Raw genomic sequence first — 26,683 nt, 5'->3', positions numbered from 1 at the left:
TTTTCTTAGTGGAGAGTCAGCCGGGTCTTCTCAGCTGTTAAGGTATTTTCTCCAGAGGGGAGTGCTGAAGAAAGGACACTGAACTTGAACATGGAAGCCCTGGTTTCACTCTTGTGACTTTAGGGAAAATCCTAGTTTCCTTACCTGCACAGTAGAAATCCTCCTGTTCCACACCCTGCACGCTGTTGTCACATTGCGCAGCAGACGGCCAAACTCCATGCCGTGTTTTCCAGTGTGACACCCTGGGTTTTGGTGACAGCACTGGCGGTGGGCACTTGCAGACAGGTGAGCTGAGTCTGGCAAGGAAGATTGAATTCCAGACAAACTCTGTGTGCCCCTGGGGAGCAGCAGCATTTTTAACAAGTGTTAGGGAATCTGAGTGTTTGTGATGTCTCAATTTTGCTTAAAAAGGGAATTACAGGACCTCCCTGGTGGCCTAGGTGGTAGGTCTTGGTGCCATTACCACTACAGCCTGAGTTTGATCCCCAGCCAGGAAGCTGACCCACATGGTGCAAACCGCTCCTGTCTCCCTGCTGCTCCCCTCAGCAGTGTCTTCAGTCTGTCTGCCTGTTCTGCTCCCCACTTTGTCTCTGGTGAAACCTCTCACCCCCCCCCCCCACCGCTGGCTCATACCCCAGTTTTTCTGTGCAAAAATAAATAAAAAAAATAGCACCACTTAAAAAAAAAAGGATTACATACGACAGAATTCCAAACATCCTCTTCCTCTTTTCTTCCTTTCTCTGTTTATCTCTAATGCGCACACCACAAAACAGCACCAGCCCTCCTAGTTGAGTGTCCTTCAAGTTCTGTTTTGTGGTCAGCGAGAAGCAGGGGAGCTGCCTGGAGGATGAAAACGCCAGGCAGACAGCTTTGTTTTAGAGCAAAATTAAAATGTGATGCCCCTTGAGAGGGCTCCTTGACCTTTCGTTTTTCCCTTGCCCCCTCTGCGCCCCACCAAGCGACTTGACAGTTTCTAGCTTCTGAAAGTCAGTTATGAAATGAAGCGGACACAGCCGACCTGCCGTTGCCTGGGCGATGCTTCCACAGTGTCTGGGGGCACGAGGGCCACTCTGTCCCAGACTCCCAGAGGGCGCGGCCCAGATCCCACCCAGTCATGCCACACAGAGCTACCTCCCCACACCTCAGGCTGCAGCACCGGTCTTTGCATGTGAAGCTGCACATCTTGACGGCAGTTGTTTCTCTACTTTAAGCTTATGGTGCTTCTTGGTGCCTCAAGAGGGAAATCCGCATTTTAGAAAGCTTGTGCTACAATGTGTGTTCCATAAATGATACTGGATGGAAGGGGACTCTTAAAACTCAGGTACCATTGGACATTGTTTCTCTTATTTTTTTTTTTAAATGCAGTCTATCTAGTGCCACAAAAGACTTGAGACAGTTTCTAAAGAAACTCATAGAAAAGGATGATAAAATGGAAGTAAAAAAATAAAATACCAGAGTCCAGAGGAAATATACACCAAGAGACTGTCCATTTCAGGAGCTCGTGTATGTCTGTCCTGAGATCCTAGGCAGTTGTTCTCAGTGACTGGTGAATTGCCTTTGGGTTTCCTGATAGCCAGTGCGAAAGTGGAAATGTGCCTGTTTGGGATCATTCCAGTGCTAATGAGAAGAGTGTCAAGTCCTCAAAGGGAGCTCTGAAAGAAATTTCCACAGAGAAAGGTAATGAAGCAATAGTGAAGGATGCAGTGGACTGTCCCCCTTATAGCCCTGGGACAAATCACTGTCCGCTTTCTGAGCTCTCCCTGACAAGAAGCTGAGGGCTTGACCTCAAAATGAACCTATGTTCATTTAAAGAGCTAGGACAAAATGGGCAGCTGTGTCTAGTTTCCTCAGTACACCCACACTGTCCGCAGTGCCAGCCGCTAGCCACGTGTGGCTATTAAACTTGAATTAACTAAAGTTGAATAAAATTTAAGACTCAGTTCCCCGGGGGCACTGGCTACACCTCAGGTATAGCCACATGGGCCCACTGGCTTCCAGTGGACCAGATAGAGAGCATTCCTAGATGCCTTAGAACAGTCTCCCCAGTGTGTCTGAAAGCGGGATGCTTTTATGTGTGCTTAGCCAGGTTTTAATTTATTTATTCAAATTGTATTATTATAAATTGAGGTAGCATTGGTTTACCCACTGTATATGATTTTGGGGTATGGGCTCACACCTCTTTTTTTTTTTTAAGATTTAGTTATTTGTTTATTTATTTATTTATTTATACAAGCACTGGGTACAGTCAGAAGCGCGGGAGGGTGAGAGAATTCACCAGAGCCAGAGTGGGGAGCAGAGCAGGCAGAAGGACCGAAGTACACTGCTGAGGGGAGCAGCGGGCGGCAGGAGAGGTCTGCGCGCCATGTGGGACCCTCCTCCGGTGGCCGGGGAGCAGCCGGGAATCGAACCGGCGCTGCAGAGGCTGTGGGCAGCTTCGCAACCCGGCGCTCAACTGTTGCGCCACCGGGGAGGCCCTCACACCTCTTGAGATGTATGTTAGCACACCACACCCACCACCAAACCCCTAGGTACCCTCCACCAGAGGATGGGGCTGAGATCTTTGGCACTGGAGGTAAGAAATGGCAGCATTTCACCATTTTCGTAATAAAAGTGACGTTGATGTTTAGAATGTTCCTAGTTTAACTTTTTCCTCCCGGAATATTTCTTCTGCTTCTGGCCCCGGCTAATGCTGGACACCAGCTGCAGTAGACACTGGCCAGAGAGGTGATTAAAGCAGCAGCAAATAAAATGGAAAAAGCAAATCTCAACATACTAAGCAATTGTGCTTAGAATTTTTTCTCTCTGTGTTGACACACAGTGGTGCTGTGTGTTTGATTTCCTGTCTCTTCCATAGGTCATTGTTACTTTTGTTATTAATCAATTTCTTCCTAGTTTATACCTTTGCACATTTTTTATCTTATTTTCCATATTCCCTGGCTTCCAAACACCTTTGGGGTCCTCTGTGTTAATGTTTTGCTGTTAATGTTTTGTGTTAATGTGTTAATGTGTTGTGTTCATAAAGGGATGTTAGCCCTTGAAACAACCACCTATGTTATTTTCTTAAGCAATTCTTACCGCCCTTATATCGGTATGAAATAATACATCAGCACACTTAGTCCTTGACCCCTTGGGTCTTTCCCTTTGGAGACACCACGAGTGTAAGCGGGCTGGCGCCGTCCTCCATGTGGGCCTGATCCCGCCTTTGCATCCGGTCACCAGCAGCACCGGCTTGCAGAGTTTTCAGTTTGCACTGCAAAACTAATTAGGTCTCCTTTGCAAAGAAGGTGGCTTTGTTTCAATAAAGCATAAGTAACCTTCTAGAATAAGTTCCCCCCTCCCAAGAGACACAGGTGTTGTCACAGCTTAGCATTTGAGAGTCTTCACCCCAAAAAGAAAGTTGGTAGTCCAGGCAGTTAGCTTCAAGGATTTTTCTAGCGTAGCATATTTATATATTGATGCAGGGAAGATCCATTCTCTTTCTGTTAATAATAGATCAAGGTCTGCGTGGGCTGCAGGTGGTTTGAAGGCAGCGATGCTTCTGCTCTCAGGCCTTGGGTATCTCAGCTCCTCCTTTTCATCCTCTTTCCTGTGAAGACTAACCCTGTGGGCCCTCGAGCTTTCTTTGACCCATGGCTTTGTCTTCATGCTTGCTCAGTGTGGAGCTCTGCAGAGGAGAGGAATTCATTAAGCAGAGAAGGATGAGATGGTCAAGCTAAGTGCAGAAATGGGACCTGCAGCTGCCATTTCTCTGAGGAGCTCCCTGGCAGGTACTGGCCCTGATTTGGGGGGAGAAAGGATCAGTTCTGAGGCCCAACGGATTCTCTTGTTCACGTGGGGCTCCTCCTGCCATACCTGCATGCACACAGTGGGCAGGGAGGCTGGGGGAGGTGGCCCTTTGCTGCTTGATTTCTGAGCTTTATCCAGCTGCTCTGGCTTCTGTGCTGTGGTCAATGAGCCTGGAGAGCATTTACGTTTGTTGGTGTGTCTCCTGCCGGAGAACGTCCTATCCCACCACATCAGACACCCCGGCACCTCTAACCACTACAGCACATTAACCTCCGCCTGTTCTTGGGATACCCCAGGCTTCTGGGAAAAGCCTGAGACAGGCAAAAACAAAACACAGAAAAGCAAAGAGCCTGTTTTCATCCCCTTGGACAAACATTGTCACTTATCCTCTGGCATGGCTTTTGTCTTCCCAAGTACAAAGAACTGCTCTTTGCTTTCACAGTATAATTCCTTTGCACACCTCCAGGCTGTCTTTGAGGGTCCAGGATACACCGATGTGAGCTGAGCTGCGCAGAGCCAGGGCGAGCAGATCTTGCTGTGGTTTGGCCTCACCTGCCTTTCCGATCAGCGTGCTGGGCAGGTGCTATGGGGTTCTCTGTGCCGTTCTCTCATGAGCTCTCTGAAGACAGAGCTGCAGGTGGGAGGGATAGTGCATCTTACCTCAAGGGTTGACCATGTCCAGCATCCATGCCTATGGGTAAATGTTAGCACAGCGCATGGCACACGCCATTGTGTGAACTCTCCCTTCATGACCCAATCGCCTCTTGACTGATTACAACAATTAAACTTGGATGTCAACATAGAAGGAGTCCACGTGGAGGTGTGTGTCTCTGGGCATGTCCGTGTGCTCACACAGGGCTTACTTAGCGTCTGGTTGATCAAGGGCATAGCTACAGCTATGCCTGGGCACCCTGCCTATCCTTGGGGTGTCTGGATCTGGCCAGGAGGTGAGACCCCCATTCAAGAACTAAAATGCAAGGGAAATACCTGCAAGACTCCCTGGGGGCTTTGCAGAGCAGGAGCGCTTCAGAGGGGAGGGGAGTTCGGGGCTCAGAAGAGAAGCTCTTGAGTTATAATGAACTTTCCAACGGGGCCCCCTGGAGCCCAAAAGAATTCCCACCCAGGCCAGAGTGCATTTTAGTTTGCCAGTGGGGAGCTGCCTTATTGGCCCTGGGGTTTCCAGTACAGTCATTACTTTCAAGTAGTGGATGGGACCAGTGCCATCACTCACTACCAGCTTTGATGAGGCCCAGGGGTGCCGAGGGACCCCGAGGTTCTTAATCTCTACCCAGGAAAGAATTCATGCAGGAGTCAGCATAAGGGAGTTCGCAAGGAAGCTTTATGTGGGTGCAAGGACACACTCGGGAGGGCATGCGGGCAGATTCGGAGGAGAAAGCCACCTGGGCACTTACGGCTGTAGCCCATAGAAATACTTGCTTAGATTGCGGGGCAGGGGTACACAGAGGGGATCCTGAGTGGATTTTGACCACTTTCGTTTAACAAAGGGGGCGGGAGTTTACAGATGAGAGAATGGGTTTGGGCCAGTTTTGTTTAAAAAGTATCGGACCCCAAACCTCTGTTAGATAGAAGTGTCACAACTAGTGTGCCCGAACTGGCAGTGATTCTCATAGTGGGTTTCCTGGACATCTCCATTTCTGATTTGCCGTAGAACTGGATTCTAATAAAATTATTGAGTTTTAAGTGCTTTATTAGGAATGTTTTGGTTGCAAGAAGCAGATAATCTCATTCACCGTTATGGAAACAGGAGGGTTAATAGGCCTAACGGGGACTCGGGGAGCGGGCTGTGCCCCAGCTCGGTGTGACCCTACTTCCCTTTGTGCCTGGGCATGGCTTCCGCGGCCCCTAGCACATCCTCATTATAAGACGACATCCAAAGGAAAGAAGAGAGGTTTTCACTTGTACATGTATTTATTTTATCAGTGAGAATCTTTGTCACCAATATCAGCTGGAGAGCTTTTGCCCGAAGCCCCCCTTTATCCCTCCCTTAGATGCCCTTGACCCCAGGTAGGATCACGCGGCCGGGCTCCTGCAGGAGAGGAGCTGGGGAGCTCCCTGCCACGCTCCTGAACGGGTGGGGAGCTCAGCAGGTGAGATGGGTAGGCACCAGCAACTCCTCCCACTGGCACCTCAGTGGCTACTGTCATTTAGTCCTTTAAGCCCCTTGAGGAGGTTGGCACTGATGCCATCTCCCCATTTTACCAATGAGGAACCTGGAGGTGGGTTGAATAACTTCCCCTGGTCACACAGAATGTCCTGCCTTGCTCCTCTCTAATCCCCTCCACGAGCTCACTGCCTACCCCGGGGACATGTGCCGGAAGCGTGTCTTGATGAAATGAACCCATTTCCAACACATGTTTCCTCCAGGGAAGTCTGCCCACGATTTCATGGACCCATCACTCATTGTCAAAGCTGCCATGGCCACTGATACTGGTGACAAGGTAATGTTCTCACAGGCAGAGAGAGAGCTGCAAAGACCAGAGCGTGGCACTGATGGGTCACTGGGAATCTGAGAAATTCATTAGGGCAGAGCCCTCAGCCTACCTGTGTGAAGGCGGGGGTGGGGAGGGGTGGGGTGTGTGTGTACAGAGTGCAGGGCTCACGTCTGTGTGTGCGCGCACATCCCCTATGTGCGTGTTTGGAAAGATGTCTCAGCGCTGTAAGCTTGTGCTTGGAAAGCCAATCAGAGAGAAAGGTGGGCTTTGGAAGCAAAGAGTCTGCAGGTAGCGATGGACACACCGTCTTGGGTGGGGTGCCCCACTTGCGTACCCCCTGAAGATGTGTATGAGGAGAGCCAAAGGGGTTTGTGAAAGCTTCTGCTGCCAGCAGGAGGAGGACTACAAGGCCACGTTGCCTTCCCTCCAGCCCGTGCCTTTCTGCCGTGTCTCTGCTGCCTTGCCCGCTCTCCCTCCCCTCACCATGCCCCCAGATGACCCACTTTTACCTAGAGAGCTGCTGGGGTGTTTGCTCAGGTGGTGACTCAGAGTGTGGCGCTCAATTTGCTCTTCGTGGAGATTGGTGGCTTTTGTTTTGTCCTCTGTTCTGCACTCAAGAGTTGTCACTTACCTACCAACTCTAGCTGGGAGGGAGAGGTGTGGGGGCGAGATGTACCCTTGAACGCTCCTGGAGGTGAAGGTGGAGTGAGCTCCAGGGTTCTCGTTACATCCACAGAGGGCCCTGGTTCCAGAATGTGCTTCCATGGGAGCCACGTCCTTCCAGGTGCTCTTGCTTTGTGTGTGTGTGGCTCTCCTGGCGCACAGCACCTGCAGGCGCTGGGCGGGGGGCGGGTGCCCTCCTGGTGGGGTGCTGCATGAAGACGGGCTGGTGGAGCAGCTCAGGCCTCTCTTCCCTGCCCCTGGCTCCTGGATGCCCAGCTCTGCCTCTCTCCTCCTTCTGCTTCCTTTCCCCTCACTCTTGCCTGTTGTTTTCCCCCTGCCTTCTCCCCCCATTGTGTCTCTCTCCCCTCCACTTCTCAGCCTCCCAGCGGACTTTTCCTTCCTTTGCTCCCCGCGCGCTACATCCATCTTGTTCCTTGGCTCCGAGAAGAACTTCTATAACTTCCTGTCTCTGCCCGTTTGCCTTGGGCTCTGGGAACAGCAGCCCTGCAGGCCGCAGTGGGCCTCCTGCCATTGGGGGGGCTTCTGACTACTCCTCATCTCTCCACTCGCCGGTGCTGCTGGCCTGGGAGCGGCAAGGGGAGGCAGGATGTCAGTTGTGCTGGCAGCCTCCGGGACGCCAGTGCCTGCCTGCGCTGGGAGCTGTTGGAAACCCGAGCGAGCGCCCCTGCAAGTTGGGCAGACGTCCCGGGCTTGATTACCCAGTCGCGCCTAATAATAGTCACCTGCAACTTTGTAATGACCAATTATTGTTCTATTACAGATTTACAATAAATGTTAATTGGTTGGTGATATTTTTATTCTTAAGGTGGTGACAACTTTAAATACCACTTTTTTCATCAGTTGCTGTAAAACCATATGCCAGTGTCCCCTAAATTAACCTGATAAGGAAAGAAAACAGATCTTTAGTCACAACACAAATCAGATGTCGGGGGTTTGTGTTGACAAGGAGGACTTTTGCCAGAAAGTTGTTTTCCTAGTGGGGGAGCAAAGAAGAGAAAAGGGCACCTGTTTCTAGCTGGAGGTGGCCGTGGGGCTTCTGGGTTAGTTTGATCATTTGTTTCTGTGTTTCTGGGGTTTTCTCTGCCCATGAAAGTTCTGGTCGGAGATGTGTGGGCGTCATGCTGTCTGCTGTCAGGCTTGTATCTGTTGTGTTGGCCATGAAAGGGGTCAGATGAGACGTCCTATCCTCCTCAGGATGGAGATAATCTCTCTCCCGTTGGTCACGTATCCTCGTGTGAAGGGCCATGCTGACGCTGGACACTTAGGTGTCCCGTTTCTGGCCAGGGCCAACAAAGCTGCTGGATCTGTCCTTATCCAGCCAGACCTCTTTGTTTCCATTGTAGGCACCTCTCAGATAAGTAGCTACCAGTGAGTTTGCTGAGGGGCGGAGCATATACATCAATAGGCTCAGCCAAATTGCTCTCCCAAAAGGCTGAGCCAATTTTCACTTACACCACCACCGAGTTGCCAGCCCTGGAGGTATCAGTCTTCACAACTTTAACCAGTTTGGCAGAAGGGAAACTGACATTCCATTCACATTTGCATTTTCCTTGTTACTTTTGAGATTGAGTGGAGGTAGGTCTGTGCTTTCACTTGCTGCGTGTAGCTTTCTTGGTGCATTGCCTGCTCACGCCCCTGCCCCACTGTGCTGTCGCTTGTCACTTTCTTGTCCATTTGGAAGAGTCTCCATTGTCTGTAACTGGCCCAGCCCTGGTTCAGAACACTTGCCTGCCCCAGGTAGGACACTACCATGTGTAGTGGTTTATACATTACCATGTGTAGTGGTCAAGGGTGGCCTGGGCCTCAGCTATAACCCCAGACTTCCCATAATCACCTTTACACATTCAAGACTGGGCGTTGGCAGTCAGGACCAGCAAAAGGGCCTTTTGGAAGGTCAGAAATTGTGGTTCATGGAGTTGGTCCTATGATCAGGCAGTGTGCTAGGCCCGGGGATAACCTTGGTAAACATTGTAGCTGGGATGCCCGCCCCACCTTGAAGCTTACAATGTTGAAGAGACTTGAACATATTACTAGATAATCTTCCATGAAGGAGACCTGGTTAAATTTGGAGTAGGGACATGGTTCTCTGAGGACATCTGATCATTTGTAAAAGACGATCCAAAGCCACCTAAGGAAAGGAATGGAAACCTTCTATTGGGGGAATGTAAACCCTCGAGGGAAAAGAGCCTGGTGGGTTAGAGGAGCAGGAAGGTCAGTGTGGCGGGAGTGGAGGAAAGAGGTCAGGGAGGGAAGTGGGGTGGGCTCAGGAGCTGAGCCAGCTGGGTCTTTCAAGGCCTTGCAGGGGGATCTGCCTGCCGACCAGTCCACCAGCCACTTACCATGGCCCCATCCACCCACCTGCCTGCCTAGGTGCACGAGAGCAGTAGTTTGACTGCACTGGGGCCGTGGAGAGGTGGGCAGGCGCCGTGTCGCAGAGGGGAGCTTGGTGCACTCCGGAAGCCGCGTGCAGCAGTGGACCCCCCAGCAGCTGAAGTTTATGTCCTGCCACTGGGTCATACTTAGATGACCTTGGATGATAGTGTCTGTCAGCCTGTTGCAGTCACAGTTTTCTCACCCTTGAAATAGGGGTGCTGCTTCCTTATAGGGCCGTGGCAAGCAGTAAGTGAAGGCGTGTCTTTAAAGCCCTTGGCCTGGTGCCGGCCTGCTCGGGGAAGGAAAAGGATCCAGAAAGTGCAGCCACAATTAGAATTTGGTCACCCAGAACCAGCGTGTGCCTTCCTGGGTGCACAGGTGTCTGTGAATGGAAATGTGTGTATGTGGTGTGGTCTTTACACCCACAGGATGCATGTGGATACACCTTGACCCCCGTCTTAGAAACATCTTCCTCCCCAGCAAGTCAGAACCCCTGTATCCCATCGTCCGTGGCAGATGGCTGGGTGTTTGGGCCTGCACCCAAGTGACTCTTCCCAGCTCCCCGCCATCTCCTGCATCCTAAAAGGCAAAAGGACCGGCTGGCAAACATACTTTGCCAAAGGTGGGGTGCCCCACCTTTGCTGTAGGGTTTAGTTGAGACTTGAGGACCTGAGGTGCAGCCTAAGCTTCCAGGCCGGCAATGCTGAGCTGAGGTTTCCTCAACTGCAAATGGGGGTGCTGCTCATCCCCACCTTCATCCTGAGGTGGAAGGGAGGCTGTGTGTAGGAACACTTTGTTTAAATCCTGGATCTGCCACTAAGGCAATTAGCAGCTGTTCCATTGTCAGCTGTTATGATTTATGTTTAGGCGATGAATGTTTTCCCAAGGTCTGTGGCATGGGAATGATAATTATTTTATTTCTGTGTTTAAAAACCCATCTCTGTTGAGTGGTGAGGGCCCTCCTGGCTTGGGTGAGCTCTCTGCAGTCCTCAGGACTTGAACTCACTGGCCTTGGGCATCACTTAACAAGCCTCTATCCAAACCAATGCACTGAGCCCCTTAAGGCTGCTGTTTTCCCCCAGAGGCCTTTCAGAAGCTGCTGTCTCCTGAGGAGATGAACGGGAGGGGCTATTCCTTCCTGCTGGGGTCTTGTTTTTCTGCCCCTTCCAGATACAGAAAAGCATTCCGAGTCCAACCTGGAAAGGTCGCCTGCCTTCGCCAAGCAGACGCATCCCGAGAGACACTGCGTCCCACTCACCGCCAGACTCCAGTGCAGGGAGGCTGGCAGGCGGCCTGGCTGTCGGGAGCGGGAAGGAGAGCTCACGCTGGTGGCCTGTGGAGGCTGCTTTCCAGGTGCCAGTGGAGAGAAGCGTGTGAACAAGACGTATGGTGCTGGCTGGAGCCCAGGCCATCTCCAGGGGCGGTGTTAGGACTGCGAACAGGTGGGGTCGATGTGGGGGGCTCTCACCCCTGGGCGACGAGGCTGTGGCGGGCCTTGTCAGGTGACAGCCGGCAGCAAGCCCAGGGAAGCCTCAAAGGGAAAGGAGTCTCAGCACCTCGGTTGGCAGGAAAACAAGCCACGTTTGCAGTGTGTGACTGAGAGGACGCTGCAGCCTGGACCGAAGTGTCTGAGCTGTGTCACCAAGTCTGCCCCACCCCCTCCCACTGTCAAATGAATCTGTTCCTGAAGAAAGGGTGTGGTCACACAGGCTCCCTTGGGCATCCCTTAACAAGCCCCTATCCAAACCGAAGCACCGAGCCCCTTAAGGCTGCTGTATCCCATCTTGTACTAAGCACTGATGTTTATTGAACCTTCCATAAACGTAATCCTGGCTTCTTACCGCCAGCCCCTGAGAGGGGAAGTATTTTCATCCATTTATAGATGTGGAAATTGAGGTCAGAGAGGAATAGTAATTTGCCCAAGGTAGCACAGGCAGCAAGTAGCAGGGATACGTCAACAACCTCTCAGCCTTATGTTCTTCAGATGAAAAATGCTGCTTCTCTCTTAGTTGAGTTTCCTTAAGACAGGACAGAGAATGTAAAAGGCAGAGGATGATGGTAGATGGTGGAGATGACAAACAGGAGAAGGACCAGAGAGAGGATGGTTGATGAGGAGGATGGTAGTGGCTGACGACAGCAGCGACTTCCTTTCCCAAGTCCTTCCCATGTACCGCCATTGCGCTAAATTCTCTCCGTGTTTCAGCTCCTTAAGTCCTCACAGCACTCCACTGGGAAATGGAGTGCCTTCTAATTACAGCTGCAGAAATGAGACACTCGTGTTTTCCTTGAATACTCCAACTGTAATAAGGAAAAGCATGTCAAGAAAGGGCCAGGAATCTCTCTTCTGCACATGACAGCTGGTGTCAAATATTCGTGGCCCAGGCCTGGCAGAGCCTGAGGAGCTAAAAGCTCCAGTTAGTCCCCAAACTCTCATGAGGCCTTAGTGGTGGTGGCTCTTGATGACATAGATGAGGCTGAAGATGCCTGATCCTCTCTCTCCCTGACTATACCTTTACATGAGCTTGGTGAAAGTGCAAAGTCAGCTACTTTGACACCTCCCCCCTCCCTGCTCCCTACCTCCGACTTTTAGCAGAGTGCCTATCACTTTGGGGTTTACATAAAAGTTAAGAAGTAACTGGCTGGCTTGGGCTTCTGTCTGTTTTTGAAACACCTTAGTCCTTGGAGGCCTGGGATGGGGGTACGGGGCCCACACCCATACAGCCGAGTGAACTCAGGCAAGGCATGTGGCCTTGCTTTGCCTCACTTTCCTCTGTTGTAAGATATAGCCACATCCAGGGTTGGCCTGGGAACTGAGTGAGCTGTGTGGAAGCGTCAGCACTGTGGTCAGCACACGGCGGATGCTCAGTAAAAGGAGAACCTTTCTGAGGGAAAATTCCCGGCACAGCTGCTAAAGCAAATCAGATGAAACACTTAAATTCCCATTGAGCAGTTATTAAAAGTACGTTTGCCAGCCGGTCCTTTTGCCTTTTAGGATGCAGGGGATGGCAGGGAGCTGGGAAGAGAGTCACTGCATGTGAAGGAATGTAGTAGTAGATTGAGGTTCAGTAGTGCTGTTGAATATTCAGGGTTTTCTTTGCTTTCTCTCCCACACCCAACTGTAATTCCCTGCCTCATCACCCCTTATGCAAATGTGGTTCTTATGCATTTTCTAATGTTACTCTTTCTCTAAACAAGTCATCCAAATAAGGGTTTGAGCTGTATTTGAGCTGCAAATAAGTTTAGTGAAAAACACAATTATTTGCCTCAAAAAATCAACAGGGACAATTTGGACAGTTGAAAGGCATGAATTACCCTTAATCAGAACGCGAGAGGCATCAGTATGCCAGGACTCGGTCCTAGTTGATACAGCCAGTTTCTTAAAACAAAAACAAAATTTCTTAACACGCTAAGAGAAGTATATGCTCATGATAGAGTATTTGGAAAATAAAAGAAAGTTGGAAATGGAAGAAAACAACATGACTCATCCTCCTGCTATGCATATTCGATCACAGTAGCTCCTTCCTGCCTTTCTGCATGTGCTTTTTCTCTGCATGAGATCAGCCCAGGTATGAACATCTGTATGCTGCTGTTCAGTTTTATATAAACTTTTCCCCATAGTAGTCTACACTTGGCATTGAAATCATCTTGCACAGCTGTGTACTATTCCACCACAGTGATCTACTATGGTATAATTCCTTTGTTCATTTTATCCTGTAAAAGATAAAACGGGGCATATTAAAGTTTTTAAGAGTTTAGTTGAGCAAGCATCAATAGGAATTGGGCCACACCAAGCCCGAAGTGGAGCTTAGGGCCAAAGTCTTTATAAAAGCAGAGGCAGGAGCCTGGCTGAGCTCAGTATTTGGAAAAGCCTTGGAGGCTGATTGTGAGTGGCTGCTGCTCTCAACCTCGAGGCGTTTCCAGGCACTGACTAGTTTAGGGTTCAGCTGCTGATGTAAGCCACCAGGGCTTGTTCAAACCACCTCAGCCGAGGTGGCCTCCTTGTTTGATTAATTGAACCTTTCCTGTTGTTCAGCATTTAGGTCTTTTCCAAGTTCTCACTGTCCTGCACAGCTATGGGGGACCATGTGTTCTTTCAGGCCTCTTGTATACTATAGATTCTCTTTCTAAAGAGGTTGGAGTGGTGGTGGCGGGTGCAGCGTGATCCACTGGAAGGCCAGAGCCCTCACAGCCACCTAGTGCAATGGGTCCCAGCCAGGCCCCAACTCTGGCTTGTTACCACGGGCAGCTTGTGAAGGACCCATGCTCTACTCTATCCATCTGTGCGTGGGGCAATATCACCCAACTGGCAGGGTCGTTGTGAGGTTCAGAGAATGACTGGGAGGTGCATGGTCTCTAGGGAGCCTTAGGTAAGTGCACTGTCTGTGGCAAAGAGTATAGCACCTACTGCCCATGACCTTGACATCAGGCGTGTCTGCTTTGGAATTGGATCAGTCTGGAGTTTGCCTCTCAGCTCTTCCCTGGGATTTCTGGACCTTGGGCAGGTTCTGTAACCACCCTGGACCTCAGTTTACTCTTTTGTAAAGTGGGCATAATGGACCAAAGCTCAAATGAGGCCTAAATAAAAATACTAAAATGAGACCCTATGTTCAGCCTTTCCCGTAGCGCCTGGACTATAGTTTATACTTAGTACATGATAGCTGCTATTGTTATTTTCTGTCATCCTCTTTATACTTATCAGTACTTAAGTGGCTGTGAGAGAGTAGGGAGAGGCACCTTGCTCTATCTGTGCACGGCGGTGGGAAGTCATAGAAGCCTCCAGAAGGAAGGGATGCTGGAAGCAGCCTTTAATGCTGAGTTGGGTGAGCCAGGTGGGTGAGAGAGGGAGAGGGTACAGCAGAGATGACCACATAGGGGCGGCTGGGAGAAGGGTGGAGGGCTGCTGGAGGCCTGGCCGGTCAGGTCAGTGCCGAGACGAGGACATCACCCCACTTACTGGCCCGTGGCGCATAAGCGGCGTGGAGGAGTCGGAGATTCTTCTGCTGTCTCATCCTCAGGGGCGGGAGTCTCTTACCACGTGGCCGCTATTGATCCGCCATGTCTGGATGACTTGCCTGCTCTGCGGTGCAATGAAAAACCCCACTTTGATGGAACACGTCGGAAGGTGGAATACTCATTCTCCCTTAAGAAAAAAATTGGCCTTTTGCAAAGTGTTTCAGAAATTGGGTTTTTCTGTGCTATGTGAAGCGCCCCTTTCATTTTCTCCCTGATTTGAACAAAGCCAAGAACTCAAAGAGCAAATGTGTGTGTGTGTCCATGTTGAGAGCCAGGGAGGCCGCTCAGGAGCCCGATGTCCTCTGAGCTGTGACCTGCACCCTTGGTGGCCCTGGGGGGGCCAGTCAGGGTCACGGGAGGTCTGTGCTTCCTTCCTTCATTCTTTGGACCAACAACTGATGAACCTACCAATAAATATTTACTGAGTACTCTGTGCCTTGGGGACAAACTAATGAGCCCAAATGGATACCCCGTCCCCAGCAGCGTTGCTCCAGGCTACAGGCTCAACAAATGGACAGGCCGGTGCTGCCGCTTTATCAGACATTTGAGCCAGGAAATCAAGGACAGAGCAACGTCTAGTCAGGCATCCTCTCTAAACCTCCCTGTCTCAGCCCCTCACCCAGCCCTGGGTCAGTGCTGCTGGGCGGATTTACCAGGAATCTTTATTTCATGCCACTTAAGATGCTGGGCTCGGGTTGAGCCACCCCACTAACCCCTGTGTGACCTCGCAAGGTCTCGGTTTGCTTCTCTGTGGAAGGGGGATGACAACAGCAGTGACAGCTTGGTGAGGTGGGATGGCGTTGGCAGTGGCTTCGGCGTAGTGAGCGCTCAGCGACTGCTTTTGTTCTGTTTGCCTGAAATGCAGAGTGGCCAGTCAGTGAGCCCAAGGATGACAGAGCTGGGTCCTGGGAAGTCCTGTGCCCTGAGAACTGCAGAGTAGGTGTTTTGGGGTGGAGGAGGGCAGAAGGACGCCACTGGCCTTGTCTGTTCATTTATCCTGTCCCTCTCTCAGCTCAGTATGCCCAAAGGTGCCCCCCGGACCTCATGATGACCCTACCGAGCCAGCCCCTCCCAACACAGGGGCCCTTAAACAGCCCCCTGGGAAGCTGAAGGTTTTCCCAACCCTACACCCACGACAGTGCTACCTGCAGCACACACCACAGACCTGCTGACCTGACCCCGCGTGCAGGGGCCCTGTCTGCCCTAGTCCCATGAGAATGTTCTCGTTAACCTGTAGGGAAGGCTGGAAAGAGCCATGCAGGCGGAACTGCTCATTGTGCCTCCTCCCTGCTGCCCCTTGTGACACCTGAGACCAGGGCACCATCTCTGGGTCTTTGCTGTTAATCCTGCAGGGTGTGAGGAGGACATGGGGGCAATTCTGTGCCCAGCACGCTTTGGAGGAACCTGACTTGGGACCAGCTGGCCCTTGCTCGGGCCCAGGGCAGGGCCACAGGACCAAGTGTGCACTTGGTCTGCAGCTGCTCCTAGTGAAAGTAATGTCACCTCCCTGCCCTCTGAGGTCAGCTCAGGTAACACAGGTAGGACTCACCTGGTGCTAGCGTGTCCACAATAAAGGGGCTATGCAGGATAACATCTGCCTTCCATCTGCTTCTTAAAATTCCCACTGTTCTCCTAGTAGCTTGGAGAAAAAGTGCCTTTACTAACTTGGCAGCTGGCAAGGAGACAATTGAGTCATTTACTTGAGTAAGTAAATCAGGAAACTGCCCTTCTCCCTCCACCCTCTTGCAGACTCTTGCTGCAGCAAGGCATGTGCCAGGCTGAGAACCTGAGTCTGGTTCCTTCCATTTTTACGAATACTGTAGACTCACGTGGCCCAGGTGTTTCGGGGCCCAATGAAGGAAGCAGCAGCTATACGCATGCATGTGCCCGATGGACACAACTCTCCCTGGCAGCTGTATCCAGGAGCCTGTCTGGGGCCCAGGCTGTGGGTTCCTTTCTTTACCTCAGCTGGCACAGTGAGGTTTCCCTGTGGGGAGTTGGCCACATGGCGGGGACACCCCTAATTGGGGCCCCGGCCTAGTCACTGGGTGTGGGATCTGCCTTGCTGGGGAAGCAGCTGCTCAGATGAGGCAGGAGAGGGTCAGCGGCACTCGGTCCAGGACCATGTACAAGGCCCCCCACCCACCTGGGATGTCCATTACCACGCAGCTGTCTCTCAAGGTTGATTTTCCAGGAGGTTTAAGGCTGTTTTCTGGGAAATGCCTGATTGCACTGCTGTGTTCTGCTCCTGTCCCCAGGGAGGGACCCTGGCCCCGTCAGGCCACATCCTGTGCCCCCGAATCAGGTGCTGGCAGGAGGCATCAGGATAGGGCACTCTCAGACAGAAGTTTCTACTCTGTGGGGAGGGAGCAAAGGCAGGAGCCCAGAGCCGCTTTTAGCACAAGGAAATGTGACAACCTGGAGTGAGCGCCACGTGTGACATCTCCATTGTGGGGTGTGTTGCTGCCTGGTGGGGGGCGCGGACACCTGGCTGTGCCCCTCCTGCCAGATGCCATTTCTGGAAGGTTCCTTGTTGCTCAGTCGCTGGGCTGGCAGGACCTCCTGCATCCAGGTCCTGACCTGCAGGGAGTGGCCATCGCCTGGATGCTTCCTGCCTGGTGACCTTGGGCGTGCCCTTTCACTTTCCCAGGCTCTGCTTGCCCTGTCTGAGAGCTGGAGGGCGAGACAGGGGGCTTCTCCGAAAACATGCAAGGAAGGTGTCAGACCTGAGATTCTGCAAGACTGCTTCCAGCTGAGGGTGAGACCCAGAGAGATAGAAAACCTGGCCAGGCAGACCTCTGGCTTTTTATAAAATGTAGCTGAAAACCCCACATTGTTTCACCCCAGTGAAGGTGCAGGTGATTTGTTTGTTCCCGGCCTCGCTTCCTGCCCTTCTCTCTTTTCTTCCTTTCTGCTCTCTCCAGCCTCCTCACTTCCCCTCCCAGGTGGGTGTCACTGGTGTGCTTGCCCAGGCCCTCTGCCAAACCTCGTGGGGCGCCCATTCCCGGCCTCAGGACAGCCCTGCAGAGGAGAGACTGTTGCTTCTTCCTTTCCCGGGTGAGGAGGTCAAATGCAGAGCGGCTGGGGGGACTCCATCCTGCACTCGAGCTGGAGCTTCTGGGCTCTCTTGTGTTAAGACAAGAGAGCTTTCAGCTTCTCTGCTCCAAATCTTAAAAGCACAGAACAGACAGTAATTGTCCTTTATCATCTGTTGGCACAGTTAGTGCGGTAACCTCCTCTAATTGAATGGGTAATTCAGCGTTGATCTAGCTCTCCAAGAGGCACCCATTGTATGCTCGATGAGTGGAGAAGAGAGTAGAAGAGCTTGTCAAGAACACTGCTCGGAACAGGAGCTAGCAGGAAATGTTTCCAGAGCGGGGCTGGCCTCCTGGGGAGAAGATGCCTTGCAAGGTTCCATGGAGAGCCACTTTTCAAACAGCTCTGGTTTGTCATGGTAGAGTGAAGGACAGGACCCTTAAAGCAGATTCAGGATGCTGTGACCATAAGAATGGGGTGTGGACATACAAGGAAGAAAAATGAATCAACATAACAAAACAGGAAAAAATGACTTCTGTTATTCTGTAAATGCCTCAGGAACTGAACTAGCAGAGAGAGAACACTGCACGCATGTGCAGTCAGTATTCTCTTCAGTTCTTTTGGTCGGTCATTCATTCATTCATTCATTCACTCAATATGCTTCTCACGGGGAGAGTGCTGAGACTATGATAATGAGCAAAAGACTCCATCCTCTGCTCTATGGAAACTGGCAGAGCATCCTGCAAAGCTGCTACCTCCTCCAGCCCTCAGGTCCCACTGGGGGAATTGCATGTTGACGGCACCAGGCTGAGGTGGCTGGGGTCTTGCCTTACAGCGGCCGGCCGCCTTAGTGTGATCCGAGGACCTGAGCTCTGTCCGCAGAAATGGGCAAAGCCGGGACTGCCTTCCTGAGCCTCACAAGCCTTAGATGAGCACCAGGTCAAACTCCATGAAAGTTTCATTGTTGTGGGTAAAGAGCTGCAAATGATGGCAATTTCACATGCTGAACTAACACGCCTCTGCAGGTGCCAGGCTGGTCTTGAGGCCGAGTGTCCTGAGCTCTGCTCAGAAGCTTTGTGTGTGGCTTCCGCCCTTGAACTTCCCAACAATGGTTCCTTACCCAGCTTTCCAAGCCCTTGGGAAAAGCATCTCGTGTTACCTGCCAACTAATGACAACTCAGTTGACATTCTGTGGGCCAGGTCTTGATGATGGTCTCCCGTACTTGAGGTGAACTAAACACTAAAAACATCCTCCCATCCCTCAGTTTGTCTTCAAACTGAGGCATTTGTCTTCACATTTGCACCTGTGATCTTGCTAATGTACATGTTCTGTCTGCCTGGATCCTATCTCTCCCCCTTTTCATCCTGTCTCCCACTTGCCTTCTAAGATCTAACTAGAATCTCCTTGTGTGCCTGGACGTACCTCGCCCTTTCCTGTCACCATGGTGCAGGACCTGCCTGGAGTACTGTCCACAGTCTTGCGTGGCACTGGTGGCACTGCACTGCCAACCATGTGGCCTTGGGCAAGCGGCTTCACCTCTCTGTGCGGGGTTGCGAGAGATAAATAAATGGGTTAACCCACGGAAAGCCCTTAGACTCGGCCCTGGGACGTCCTAAGCTTCCGGGAGGAATGGCTGCTGTGTGTATTATCTCCTGCTCCCCAAATGTAGCGCTGTAAGCCATAGAACAGCTTTTACTGGGACAGGCTATAAAGATTCTAAATTTCAAGCTAAAACCATGACTCTTAATCGCTGATTTTCATGGTTGAAGGGGGCCCAGCGGGGGTCAGGGGGCGTGTGAGCTCCAGATGCCTCCTGCCTTGCCTTTTTCTGTGAGTGGACCTAAGTATGTTTAGTGGGAACCTGTTCTTCACAGAATTCTACAGATCAAAACTGGAAACTTTTCTGTTGTCTAGTCTAGTCCTGGGTGCCCCAAAGACTCTCAATACATTCTTTGTGGGTCAATTTTTATCTCCTATCAGCCTCATTTTTAAGCTGTGAAAACAAAAGCCCAGAGAAACCAGGTGGACAGGTTAAGATTTCATAAACGGGAAGGGGCTGATATAAACCAGCAGCCTGCTGTCCTCATGTGTAATATAAAATCAATTTTCTCTTGTTGGTACAGCAGAATCATGGGAACCAGTTGGCCAGAAGGCCTAATTGGAGACATTTTGGAAATACCCTGGCCCGAATTGCAATACAGGTTAACAGACACACTGTCAGCTCGTGCGATGTTTTGCAAAGCTCGCTCCTGAGATTGTTCTTGTGATGTGACTAATTAGAATGCTTCATTTTACTGAACAGAAGCTAAAATAGCCCCGCTGCGCACAGGGCCCTCCTCCCTGCATCCTGCCTCTTTCAACATGTCTCTTTTGTTTTCAGGTTGTCAGGAAGGGACCAGGGCAGGGCTTTTAACCCTTTGTTCCCCTATATCTTAGTCTCCAAAATGTCTGCTTTGAATGGTTACCTTAGATAACAATCTCCCCAAATCAGATGAGAGTAGCTGAGCCCTCTCTCATCAAGACTGGCGCTCAGAGGAGATGAGGACGATGAGCGTGTGCTGGTCTTTGGGGTCTGGGGATACCTTTGTCTCCCAGTAACCCTGGGAATTGAGCACTGAGGTTCAGAAGTGATGAAACCCAGACTCAGTCCTGTCCTTCTCGAAAGCCTGTGCCATTCCACTAAGCCCCGCCCCGCGCGCACTCCAGTGCAATCCCACCCAACCCTGGGTTGAAATCCCTCTGTGGCGAGATGGGTGACCCAGCGGACGCCCGTCGCTGGTTGGCGGAGGTTTCACTCCGTTCTCAGGACACTCACACGTGCTGCGTTCCTGCCCACCGTCCCCACAGGGGAGTGCAGCTGTCCGTGGCAGCGGGAAGCTTTTTGTTTTAGCCACCCAAGATCCACTTGCCTCATGATCATCCTTCCCTGCCACATATCCTGTGCAGGTGCACCCATCTGGGAAGCAGTCAAGGTTCAAATGCATGTCATTTTCCCAGTTACCCTTAAGCCTACATGGTTGCCTGGAAAAGCCTGCCACAGAGCCGGTCCCCTTGCCTTCACGGAGACCTCAGTCCTTGCTTCTGGTTGCAGAAGTGGCCGCCCAGCACCCGGAGACACAGCCAGGACTTTCCAAAAGCCTGCCTCGTGGCTGTGTGCACATCGCGTTGGCGCTTGGCATGCTGGCCCCTTGCCTCCAGCCCTGTCCAGTTTCTCTCTTCGAGCATTTTCCTTTGCTTTCTAGACGATAATGATTTGCTTTGGTTTCTCCATTCACTGGACTCCACCTAGAGAGGCCGGTTCAATCCCCGGTGATTAACTCTCCAAGGACTTTGACTGACCTGGCTGCCCTCAAGGCCTCCCATCAAGGGACACTCAGATCAGGTTCAGTGAACATTTCCTGAGTGTTCCTCTGGGGGTGACACTCCATACCCTCAGGTGGTACTCAACCTAGTTGGGGGTCAGGGGAGACAGGTAAAGCAGCACATAATACAGATATCAAGCACAGAAGCAGGCAGGAAGGGGGCTGGCCTCCAGCACATTGGGAACACAGAAGTATGGGGTGCAGCTGGGGGCAGTGGGAGAGACCAGGGCAGCGTGTTCTGAGGAGAGGATGTTAAAGTGAGCTTTGCAAGATGAGGAGGATGTCACCAGGCAGATGATGGGGCAGGGACAGGCAGAGAGCACAGTGAGAAGTGGCTTAGCAGGGCCAGGGAGGGTGGCGCATATGCAGAGGCTGGGGTTAGTTGCTTCCACTAGATGACGCTGTGCAAAGTGGGTAGTGAGGTTCGTGTCTGGTGCTTTCACTTGCTAGTGGCAGAAAATTCAACCCAAAATGGCCTAAACAAAAAAGGGAATTGATGACTCCCTGTGTGTGGATAGTCCTGGGGCAGGGCTGGCTTCAGGCACAGGTTGATCAGGGGCTCGGGGGAGGGGTATATTCTCAGACAGGCTTTCTGCTCACAGGTTTAAGTCAAGTCTGGCAGCTCTAAATAGGATAAGACTTCACATCAGTCAGGGAAAGGGCGACTCCTGCTCATTAACCCTTGCAAAAGTCTCAGCAAATCCTAGGAGGCCTCATGTCCATTCTTGAACAAGTTGCCAAGGACAAAGGGAAAAAGACAGGCTGACAGGCTTGGCCCTGGGTCACGGTGCCTTCCAGAGCACACAATGCAAGGGGGAAGATGGTGGCTTCCCAAAGAGTAGAGACGTCTGTGCTCTAGGTGGCCCAGAGCTGCCCACGTCCTGGACAGCCTGGTGTGTGGCAGACTGCTGGGCTGAGGCACTCAGGCGTCACCCAGAGTGTGACGGTATGACGAGGAGCCTGTGAGATTTCAGAGAGTTCACGGTGTGGTTGATGAGTGAGGCCAGCGTCGTGGCAGTGGGGAGGCTGGTTGATCAGAGGCCTTTTGGGAGGCCCGGCAGGAGCTGATGAAGGACTGAGCTCAAAAGTGAAGCCAGACCCCATGAGCCAGGGGGACCGACCGGACGCAAGGCACCCACCTTCCCAACAAGCAACCTGGGGGACCTGGACGAAGCAGTCAGGTTGGGGCCTAACAAGACTTTCGACCATGGTCTTCACCGAATGCTCCCCTCCCACGACTGAGAGGCCAAACAGTCCCACTTCTGTCCTTGAATGGAAGAGCGCCAGGCTGCGGACTGCTATTTTTATTTTATTCAACAATCCACCACCCAGTGGCCCCCAAACTCTGGAGATTTATGTGCTCATTACTCCTCAGCACATTCCTCTAAAGCACACATTATGTTCGTAAACACAATTTCAGGGCTCTGTGAGAAAATGGAGATGCACTGTAATAGAAAATTAGCTTCCCCGCCGGCCCCGCTGGATTTAGATCTCATTTCCTTTGGCGGCGGCCGCCTTCGAGCGGGGAGAAGGAGCCCTCGGGTCGGGGTGTTAGTAACTCATCACCGAGTGGTGGCTGCCTCCTGGAACCCATCATTTAACCACGGGGGTGGCCCAGTGTGCGAGCTGACCTGCGTTCCTCGCTGTTTTACTTACCAACCAGAGAGAGCCCCAGCAGCCGTCCGGCCCCAAGATAAACACGGAAGCCCACCAAGCAGGGCCCGGGCGGCTTCAGACACAGGTGGTTCTGAACAACTGGAGCCACCCTGGGTGCTGGCAGCCACTCCCCCTCTTCTGTCCTGACAAGCAGGTACTGCATTGACTGCACCAGCGGCTTCAGCCACGCAGTCTCTGACCCAGTTCCAGAAACGGCCCTTTCCTAGCTGTGTAACTTTAGGCAAGTAAGTCAGCCTCTCTGAACCTCAGTGTTGTCATCATGGGAGAGGAGCAGCTGTAGCCATTCTCTCGGATTGTTGTGAGTTTTAGGGTAAGAATTGCTGTAAGTTATTTAGGACAAGTTCTTGCTGTATGACCCTGGGCAAGTTGCTGGGCTTCTCCGAATTAATGTCCTTCAGTGATTTTCAACCAGGAGTGGCTGGCAATGTCCAGGAATGTCCAGAGGCATTCCTGGATGTCACAGCTGGAAGGCAGGGATGAGCAAAGGGAGAGATTGCTACTAGTGGGTACAGGTCAGGGGTACTGCAAAGTGTCCTGCACTGCACAGGACTTCCCCCTGCAGGATGATCTGGTTCTAAATGTCAGGAGCTCTGAGGTTGAGTGTTCTGATGGGCGGGACATACTTAGTGTAATGCTGGCTCTGAGTATGTCCCTACACAGGGGGTGGCAATGCTGGGTGCTTGTGCCTGATCAAGCGGAGAAGGAGATTAAAGTTCAGAGGTTAGGGAGCCAGCAGTCAAAGACAGGTGCCCATCAGGTGGTGGGGAGAGAAGTACCAGCACTCAGAGGAGGGCACCTGGGAGGCAGGAAGGGGTGTGGGGCTCGGGAGGCCATTCTTGGAGGAGGGGCTGCATGGGCTGAGTAGGGCTTGCTGACATGAGAGGAGGGGCGTACCCATACAGAGACAAGTTGGACTGCAGTGTGACTCCCTCTGAGTGTCAGTCCCTTGCTGTGAGGAGAGAGCTGGGGGGGTGGCCAGAGTTTGGGCAGGCATGGTGCTCCAGGACAGACCTGTCATGTCTGCTCCAGTCCCAGATCTCAGTTCTGTCCTTTTCAAGCTGGGTTTTAAAATAGAATTGCACCTTGTTCTGACTGTAGTTGTCACTTCTTAGGCTGTTTGCTAGGACAAGGAATATAATGTGGGACTTGAAGGTGGCCTTCATTTTGGCAAGCAGTGAAGCATCCACTTTCTCCAGGCACAGGGGCCCTAAATGCAAAAAGGATTCCCAGCAGCAAGACCTGGGGCCGTTTGACCTGGGGGCAGCATGTGCCTCCTCCTACACCCCCCCCAAAGTACAAATGCAGTGTTTCCACAAACCAGCCACCCAGAGTCCCTAAAACAGGAGTGTTAAATTCACTGTCCACATGCCACCGCTCCCTGTTACCATGACTGTGGATTCCTCCCCTCTGTACCATCACTAATGAACCAGAGCAGGCAGATGTGTAGCCCTGGGCACATCACGTTACTCCTTCCAGGTTTTTTCCCCTTCTGCTAAGTGGGGCTAATCATACTTTACATGGTTGTTATGGACACTAGGAGAGGTAAAAATACCACACCTACTAGCCAGTGTCCAGTAAAATGTAAGTGCTCGGTAAGTCACTGCCTTCCTGTTTGCACAAAATGTTCCCTTCCAAGAGTGCATATTAGTTCTGCTTGACGTTGTCATTTGTTTTTTCAGCTGCATTTTCTTAGTCCTCAGTCTGATTACAGGCATTTAGAGGACAGAGGTGGTATCTTGGGATTCTTTTTGTTCACTGGCCTTCCTTCCATCAAGATGTGGTGGTTTATATATATATATATATATATATAAAATAACCTGTATGGTTGCTTACCCAAAATATCCTTTTCTCACTTATCTCCTAATAACAGAGCCCAGGCAATGTACAAGGGAGCAGCTTCCCTTGCAGCTACATATGGCTGTGGGATTAAAATCTGCCGGTGAGATATTGGTGGATGGGCTGGATGTGATTTCCTAGGAGAGCTGCTTAAAGGAGGTACTTCATTTGGATGGTATATGCCTTGTCCTTCTCCTCTTTGCTCCTCCTCAGTGTTCCTTTGGCGTCTGGACTTCAGATGGGAGAGCTGGAGCTCCAGCAGTCATCTTGGTCCATGAGGTGACCTTGAGGATGGCCGCTGTATAGTGAGGATGGCAGAGCAGAATGCCAGAAGATACTTGGTCCCTGATGACTCTGTAGTGCAGCTGAACCAGTCCTGGACTGCTTCCGTCATGTCTGGTTGCACTCGAGAAAATACAATGATTAGGGCTCTTGTAGCCAAATGCAATTCCTAATGGCTACAAAGAACTCTTTGAAAAAGGTTGAAAGAATTGCATACCCAGAACCCTGGTGATACAGAGGTGGTACAGCACAGCATCTGGGGACCTTCGAGTAGAGCTCATTGATTCAGTGGCCAGTTGAGAGTGTCCATGCCTGCCAGGTGCTGCTGGACAGGGCTGCTCACTGCTGGCTTGAATCGGAAAAACCACCAGGGAATACCCTCCTGTGCCCTCAGAGCCACATCCAGGCGTTTAGACGCAACATGGAGCCTTGCAGTGCTTTCGTTTGTGCATTGGAGCCACCACTCTGACTGTGGCCTGGAGAGGTGGGGAGGCAGAGCGCCAGCTTCATCCAAACTGACAGGTGTTCTTGTCCTTTTGAGAAGACCCAAGACCGTCAGCTATGTCTAAGACCCTTCTCCACCCCAGAGCCCAGAGTCTCATGTGGGCAACCAGTCAGCCCTTGGTATACGATAGCATTTTCTAAAGAACCCACCGCTTCTAACACTCTAGGCTGATCTTCTAAACCTTGTTTGTCCTGTCAAAGGTCTGTTCGTTGAGAAACTCCCCTTCCTGGTCAGCCACAGGCAGAGCAAACCATGGAAGTTTGGCCAGTGTCTGCCATGTCTGTCACTGACCTCTAGGTGGCGGTGGCTGCCTGCTGCCGCCCTGGCTCTCCCGCCATGTGCCCGGAAGACCTCTTTCCTCCCAGGAGCACTTGTCTCTTCCCTCCTTGAATTTTGGATCCAGGTATCTTCCTCCTCGCCTCTGTCACAGGAGCTACCTGTTTGGCTTCCCAGTTTTCATCTCGTGGATGACGGGCATGCTCTGACCCAGTCTTGATTCGTGCAGAGGCCTGGATGGGGTGTCACGCACAGAAGCCTGCACATGTAGACTCTGGCTGTCAGAGAGCCACCAAGAAGAAGCAGGTTTGGGCCTTGAAGAGACTAAAGTTCAAATCCGGTCACTGCCACCTACTGGCTCTAGGTCTTCAGGGAGGCCCCGGGCACTGTGCTTTACTCATAGAGTAATGCAGAGGAGACCCCATGACAACAGTGCCTGGCAAGCCTGAGAGGTGACAGAATGTCCATCCCAGCCCCATATTGCACATCAGAACTTTCTTAAAAACAGGCTTCCCCGCAGGCATCCCATAGACTCACAGGGAAGTGCGCATGTGGAGTAAATGAGCAGTATTACGGTGTCTGTGGTCTGCACACAGTCTGTGAACTCGGTTGTGTGGGAGGACACAGGGTCCTTCTGATGACTCAAGTCTCCTTTTAAGCTCACGTTAGCCAGAGGTACATGGAGCTCTCCTATCATATCTGAAATGTTCTATTGTTCTGTTTGTTTTTTATTTTTTTAAATGATTGCAGCAAAATTTCTTAAATTGGATGCTTTTCAAGAGGAAGATTAAAGACCATGAGCACAGGCTGGCAGCTGTATAGAGCAGCACATCTGTGATGCTCTGGGTAGAGCCTGAGCAGCCTCACCTGGGCTCTGGGTGGCACGTGCAGACACGCGGAGGCCTTTGGGAGGCACACCAACCACATACCCCACGTGTGCCTTCTCAGCTGAATTAGTCTTGGAGCATCTCTGCCCAATCTTGACACCACCCTTTGGGCATTATTAAAGCTTCCTAACTGCATTTGATCAGGGTGGGTCTCTGGAATGCCAAGGCAGGGATGCCAACTCGTTTTGAAGAACACAGAGAGACCTGGGAGAAAGGAATGCACAGGCGGAAGGAAGATCTGGTGTGGACACACATTGACATGCCAGGCCGTCCTGCTCCATGACCCCTGGGATTTCATGTTTGTTCCAGGATCACTTCTAAGTGGGGAGTCCTACTCTTCATTTATTTATTTATTTTTGCTAGAAAGTCCCCACTTGTCCTGTTTCTAGAGTGAGAAGGGAAGCACTTGCAGGCCTGCTGATGGCACCACATCACTGTGTTGGCTCCCAGAAGAAGCTTTGCTTTTTGTGCAAATAAGTTAAAGGCCCTATTCAGCCCAGAACCAGGAAGAC

General features: G+C 51.5%; 1 protein-coding gene across 2 annotated transcripts in view; it reads left to right on the top strand.

Moving 5' to 3' along the window:
- Nucleotides 1-26,683, top strand: part of SNX29 (sorting nexin 29) — a 296,663-nt gene that overhangs the window by 214,743 nt on the left and 55,237 nt on the right. The gene's annotated exons all lie outside the window — the stretch shown is intronic.

This window comes from Talpa occidentalis, unplaced genomic scaffold, assembly GCF_014898055.3.
Source record: "Talpa occidentalis isolate TD23 unplaced genomic scaffold, MPIMG_talOcc4v2.1 talOcc4.12, whole genome shotgun sequence".
NCBI classification, from domain to species: Eukaryota; Metazoa; Chordata; class Mammalia; order Eulipotyphla; family Talpidae; genus Talpa; species Talpa occidentalis.
Note: the sequence above shows the minus strand (reverse complement) of the source record. Positions and strands in the feature narration are given on the sequence as shown.